The sequence below is a fragment of the Dermacentor silvarum genome, chromosome 9 (genome assembly GCF_013339745.2).
Source record: "Dermacentor silvarum isolate Dsil-2018 chromosome 9, BIME_Dsil_1.4, whole genome shotgun sequence".
In the NCBI taxonomy this organism is placed as follows: Eukaryota; Metazoa; Arthropoda; class Arachnida; order Ixodida; family Ixodidae; genus Dermacentor; species Dermacentor silvarum.
In genome coordinates this window covers 159,237,776-159,244,854 of record NC_051162.1, presented here as the reverse complement: position 1 = coordinate 159,244,854, position 7,079 = coordinate 159,237,776, and the positions used below count along the sequence as shown (strand labels likewise).

General features: G+C 52.9%; 1 protein-coding gene across 2 annotated transcripts in view; it reads right to left on the bottom strand.

Annotated features, from left to right (window-relative positions):
* LOC119464584 (excitatory amino acid transporter) overlaps positions 1-7,079 on the bottom strand; it is a 153,906-nt gene that overhangs the window by 119,316 nt on the left and 27,511 nt on the right. The gene's annotated exons all lie outside the window — the stretch shown is intronic.

Genomic DNA, 7,079 nt, shown 5'->3' with positions numbered 1-7,079 from the left:
TCGTATTGGGAAGAAGAAAATTGGATAAATAGACAAGAGAAAAGAAAAAAACAACAAACAACATACGATTATTTGTGTGACCAACTGTCCCAGTCTGTGAATTCGCTATATAGTCGCACACAGTGCGAATGCGAGCCGTGAATGACAGTACTCAAGGTTGTTCATTCTCAAAAGGTCGGCAATTAATGTCAAAGAATGCCAAAGCATACTCACTACGATCAATCAGTCAAGAGGAACCGCGCCTTTCTTTCTTAGCCGGCTGCTCGCCTCTTCAACCCGCCTTCGTCTTCCATTCTTGATTAATTTTCTCGGGCCATTCTGTTTTCAGGGTGCAAAGGTAACGCTTTTGCCAATGTTGATCAGGAGCAATCCGATTAGCCTTACCACGTTGCCAAGAGCATCCGCAAGTGGCTCTTTAAAAGCGAGCAGGCTGCCCCGACTAACGAGATAAAAGAATCCGCCTTGACGGCGCCGTAAGAACGTCTGCGACGAAGGAATCCCGCTGCCACAAGTCAAAGGGGAGCGCGAACGCGATACAAAAACCAGACCAAACAAGGCACAAAACCAAGCTGTAACCACAGTCGAAGAAGCCGTACCCAAACGCGCGAGCATGCCGGGAACACACACAAAAGAAGAAAGATGGCGAACAGCGCAGCGAACGAGCCAACAACAACAAGCATGGAAACCACGGTGTCGAGCACAAAAGCGAATCGTGAGCACAGCGCCGAGCAATCACACGCAAGGCGACAGACAAGGGGGAAGGAAACAGGTCGGCAAACAAGGAAGAAACAAATGACAATGCCGGCACCACGAGGGGGCGCGCGATCAACGAAGGAACAGCAGCGCCGCGTAGCGGGCGGGCGGGCGGCGGCGAACGCTAAACCGTACCGTACCGCTGATTAACGGAGACGCGAGCGAAGAAAGGAACCCGAAAAGACGGGAACGCTGACAGCAGTCCGCGACGACGGGGCTTAATCGGTTGCCCCTGGCAACCGTGTCCCTCGACCCCCCCCTTCACCGTATCCCCCTCCCTCCACCCCACCCTATGTCTTTCGCGAGCGCGGGAAAAAAGGATCACCGTAGCCAGCGGAGGTCGGTGGGAATCAACCGAACGTAATAGATTGCTACGAGCACACACAGGTTGTCATGGCGCATCGTGTGGGCATCAGAAGCTCTGAAACAGGGAGTTCCCTATAAATATTACTAGAGGGAACTATAGAGCTACCACGGGAACGACGTCCAGCTACCATGGGAACGGCAGGTAGTACATGGATGCGGTGGTAGTACACGTACCAGTTAGTGTTATCTTTTACGCGTTATCTTTCTAAAATTTCCAAGCAATCAGTTTTCCAAGCAATCAGAACAACAAATTATAGGTAAATAAATGTACGATCCATCATCTCCTTGCTGGCTGAACATCCATAATGGCGGCTCCTGAAGACACTATAGCAACACAGTTCGCTCTAGACATTCGCAGTGAGCTTTATGCTCCGAACAACACAGTTCATTCGTCATCAGATCAACAGATATAATTTATTACGGGTAGCAATAGGTAAACGCAGGACTAGTTTTTCAGCTCGTGCGGCCTACACCACTGCTAATCTAAACTTCAGGATAAATGCTGAAGCCTCAAGAAACAGTGGCTCAGTGGCTATAGCGTTCTCCTGCCCTGCACGAGGTAGAGGGTTCAATGCCCGGTCAAGGCTTCCCGATTCTGAAGGGAACGGAAGGCAGAAACGGTCGTGTACATTACGGAGGCGAACATTAAATAACCCCAGGTGGCCAATAATAATCCGGTTTCCTGTCCAACAGTATTGGTGATTAACAAGTCAAGGGTGTATAAAAAAAAAAAAAAACAGCTAAGTAAAGTTCTCTAAAGTGAAAAGACGCTTTTACACGTGATGAGGAGTTCAGCTTGTTGCCGGAGCCACGCCTGTGCTTTTGATTTCCGAAGCCTGTCGTCTCTCGAAGACCTGAACGAGCTGGAAGAAAGGATTTCAGCTCGCATGCGTGCTCGGAATCTCGCGTGCGTACAAAAGCAATTATGTGCCCCCGGATGCACTAAGCGATGCGAATGCCGCTCGTTAGCGTGGACGTTTTTTCGTAATACGCGTAGAATAAAGCGCAGAAGGCCAATAATATATGAACTGCAATTTTAAGCAATAAGTACGCGGTACCTCATAACGGCCGACTTGCGTACAGTAATCTCATGTACTGCATCCGAAGTACCAAAGCTTCACCGCCAATTCGCGCCACACACTGGTTTTGAGACTTTCTTTGCCAATTTAAAATTACAAGTCCTACTTAAATCGCGAACAGCGTGCTCGATTCTTACAGTTTGGAGTAATGGCAAACACCTTCGTATGCACGGACCGATAAGGAGTCGGTCGTAGAGTGCTGCCCTTACTCTGACGGGCACTACTCCTGATGATGAGGTGCCAGTTCCAGATTGGCATGTCACATTCGTGCTGCGCTCGTTACTGAACGTTATCCGAGGATTTCTAAATAACCAGCACACCACATCGGCTCGAGGTGTGCAAAGCATGCGTGTATTCGAAGCACTGAATGCAATTCTATAGAATTGCATTCGAGGGATGCTATAGCATCCCTCGAATAGAAGAACGCTGTATACAAGCTGCCCCGACTTCGCGTACGGAAGATATGTCAGAAAAATTGCCCCGCCCATAATCGGCACAGAAGATTGTGCACTGTCTACGAACGACTGGACTGCGCGAACGTAAATTGCGAAATTATATGCGGACACAATTGTACGGGCGCGGTCGCCGTCGGGCTCTCATGGTATAAACGCCGGATAAAAGGCCCCTCTGCGGATGTTTAGAATGTTTATAGAGAAGCGAGCGACACGCAATGCCTTTGCCTGCAAAAACGACGAAGGCAAGTCACTGCAAAGCTCCATCGTGCCTCGCAAACGGCTCCGCAGCGAAGCCAGGGCAACGTTTTACGTTCCGCTGCTGGTATGATGGTTGCGCGCACACGCACGTTACGTTAGTGGTGCTGCCGAGCGTCTGTGTGCACGCCCCATCACGATGCATAAACTGGTGTGATCAGAACGGACAGTAACGTCGAAGTAAGGCTATCAAACCCTTTCAGTGCATGGGCACCGACGAACGCCCACGGTTTTCTGTCGCTCTCGTCTGAGGTGCGACGCCAGCAACGCCAGCTGACGGCGCTCCTCACCTCGCCAGCGTTGTGAGACGCCTGGTAGCGGCCCGGGGCGCTGTTTCTGCTGCCGACCAGCAGTTGCCTAGCTTGCTGCAACGCGCCAACGTGTCGCCTATACGCGTATTGCTAGAACACCGACCGAGGAGCTCGAGAACAGCGCTAAACTTTGATATCGCTTTAAATGCTTTGCCCTTCGGGCGAAACAGCCAATTTCCGATTCCGCGCTGGTGTTATGCTCGCACCAGTAGTATTGTACTATCTTCCTCTGCGTTTTACTCTCCCATTCACCCCTCCCCACATCAGTCCAGGGTGGGAAACGGACAAATGGATACTCCCATCTAATTAGCCTGATAGCATTTCCCTTAATTCCTCTCTTTCTAAGCCCCATGAATCAATGGCTCCGCAGCTCTCAATAACGCGCTTACACCCCTAGGCATCACGATGAGCTTATTTCTAGCTGCCGCAGCAGAAATACTTGCAAGGGATGTATCCCATTTCAAGAGATGTTTGCCGCAAAAATGCATCTATGCTACGGCATCTGACTATCTGCACACCCACGGGGTTACGAAGGCGAGCCGTCTGTATGGCTTAACGTCCAAGAAAGTTCTTGAAGCGGAAGCCTCCCGAGTCCGCTCAAGAATGCGGAGATAGCCGACTCTGCCTCTTTTAACCCCGATCCCTTCTCCACCGCAGCGCATAAGAGCGTAAATATGTGGAATAAACGAGTTACCAACCAACCACTAAACAGTCATGGAACGTGATGTCATAAACACAGCTGTTTGGTTGTTCAATAAAGCCTGTTACTGGGTTCGTTGGTTTATAACGCTTAGGAAAACAGGCTGTGCAAAACAGACAAAGAAGAGTAAGGGAGACACGCAGGCTGGAAGTATTCGTCTGCTTTGCCCAGTGTCTTGGTCCTATATATGCATGCATTTTGCTGCAGCGATGCATCTTCGAAGCTTACGCACAGAGCGAAATAAGACGGCCACAAGTTAAGCGTGCCTCGGAATGCTAGAACGGCGGCTATGCTGAAGAGCCTTCCCAAAGATACTAAAATAGCACATCGGCTTTTTTTAGGTAAAGGCGCAGCGAACGACACGGTGAGTCTCGTAGTAGATGGCATTGCTCTCGGAGTGTTTACGAAAAGACTGCGAAACATCGCGCTCTGGGGCCGGGCTGTTCACACCGCGAAAGCAAAGCGGTATAGCAGCAAAAGGTGGATGAAAGTCAAGGTCCCCGGCGGCGGAGCCATTAGAAGAGGCGAAATTGGGTGACGTAATGAGAAGCCACATCGTTCCGGGTGCAAAGTTTTCTTGCGGGGATGTTTTGTTGTTGCAGAATTATTTCGGGGACGTGCTGTCACAAAAGACATGCCTCTGCTTAGGGCGGTACTAGAGACCAAGGTAGATATTACCGTAATACTTCAAGGTGAGCGACTTGGATTCCGTTCATATGAAAGTAAAGAGCAGAAAATGTGAACGAGGGTGTAGCGCCAAACGACGCCGCAACGCAGCGACCCCAAGATCGGCGCTCTCGGCTTGACAGCCGAGGAGAATAAAGTTGGGCGGCGCGTGCTTACGGCGCAAGCACGGCACGCGCCAGTCCGTTCTAAAGGTCTGCTGAGCTGGTCCCCTTGGTCGGGCGCTCCGCTGCGACCCCTCGGTTTCTTACATTGGTGACCCGGACGTGATCCGCAGAGTATCAACAAGGACCGATTCAGCATCGCTTGCTACCGAGCTCTGCCCACGGCCATGGACCAGCTGGAAGAAGAGTGGCGCCCACCGACGCTAGACGACCCTTGGCGTTTGCAACTGTGGCCCTACCGTCCGCACAGCCCTATCGTGTGGTTCGCGCAGGTAGACGCACAGCTTTACGTAAATGGCGTGTCGTCGCAGCTCTGGCGGTACCTACTCCTCAAGCGAGAAATTCCCACCGACGTCTTCTCTCGTCTTGACCTTCCGTCATCAGACCAGAACATGTACGAGGACCTCAAGACCGCCTTCTTTCGTCACTTCGGCGTACCAGTTCCCCATCACTTATGCAGCACGACACAGTTTCCTTCAACGGCTGACGCTTCTGAAGGAATGGCTCAAACTACGTCGTCCTCTTCGCCATCGGCACCGGGTGAACGCTGCGCCACTGCTCGCGAATCTTCCACCGCACCTACACCACAGGAGCCACTGTGTGGAGACAACACGACAACTGCGTCTCCCGCGTCTCGTTCGTTCCCCGACGACGAACAACCTCCCGCCACACTGCACGCACCATCAACTACACAACTGGTGAGCCCGCTAGTCCCCAGCAACGACCACCTGGCCTCCACGCCCGAGCATACCAAAGAGTCGGCATGCACTCCACCCCCACCCGAGTTACATGTCGTCCCCAGTCCAAGCCGTGGAGATGACTCAGCAGCGAGCCGTGCCTTGACGGCTGTCGGGACGCATATCAGTCCACCTGTTCCGAGTGAAATCCTGCGGCAACACTGCGGTGAGACTGGTCCGGCAGCTATCACGTGCACTGCACTTCCTAGCAACGCCAGCTTCTTTCCCGTGAAGCCCTTGTCGCCGGCCTCCTCTCGCAACACACGTTCAGTGTCTCGACTTCAACGCCCCAACGACACTGCCTTGACGTTTGGCCCCAAGGATGCCTCCTCGGCTTGCGGTGCTCGGCGTCGGAGAACCCGTGCCCAGCGGAGCCGGCAGCTCCGCTGCTTCGCTGGTTTTCGTCGCTGCGTCCACCCGATTTTACACAGCTGCCAGGCCGGACGCTGCTACCGCGCACTTCGAAAGCGCCCGCCCTCAACACCAAGCCTATGTTCACGGGTCCGACTGACATTCACACGTTGGCACCACGCTAACTTCGATAGAGCGAACCGGGCCCCGTCGTTGCGGGCTTGTCACCACGGTCGCAGCATCAGCGGGGGCCGGATTCGATGTTGCTATCGGCGCCGACGCACCCCACCACCGTCTTCACCGCTTGACCAGCCCAAACTTGGACGATGTCATCGTGGCTGCCGCGTTCCCCGCACCCTTCTGCGATCGTCCGTCCATGCAGACCGACCAGGCAACATCTGCACCTGCAGCTTGGAACGCGAATGGCGTCGCGCCTGCGCCTTCCGCGATGCAGGGATCATGAGGTCAATGTTCCTCAAGCTGCCGCCACCAAAACCTCGTCCACTGCTGCACTCCCAGGCCAGGCCACCGTAGTGAATCGCGCATATTTCGCCGTTCCGTCTGGGCGGGGGGCCCTGTAGCGCCAAACGACGCCGCAACGCAGCGACCCCAAGATCGGCGCTCTCGGCTTGACAGCCGAGGAGAATAAAGTTGGGCGGCGCGTGCTTACGGCGCAAGCACGGCACGCGCCAGTCCGTTCTAAAAGTCTGCTGAGCTGGTCCCCTTGGTCGGGCGCTCCGCTGCGACCCCTCGGTTTCTTACAAGGGCAACACACCCGATTTATATCTAGCTCTCGTTCCCTTTTCGCGCTCTGCACTTTCATTACGGACCAAGAGAGAGACGAGATTTAATCAGTAAAGGCACACCGTTCCTGCACAATCGGCAAATGACGAAGAACACGGAGACGTAGCGAATAAAAGGGTCTGAACAGTTGACGCGCACTTCTCCCTCACGTATTCGGCACTGGGTCGGGACCGGGATAATGTAACCATTGTGTCCCAGTGTTGTTAAAAGGAAAACTTCCATTGCTAAACTATCCACAACTCAAAACAATCTGCAACGTATCATAAACGTTAAAGGCTATGCGTTAAGTTTCCTGTGCTTGCATCAAAATTTTGAGGTATCAGAACAGCTTAGCATATATACGTTGGACATTACGGTGTTAAGGTCGGCAAATCTGCACAAAAAGCCGTAGCATTAATTGGAGTCCTTAGTTGTGTGGCA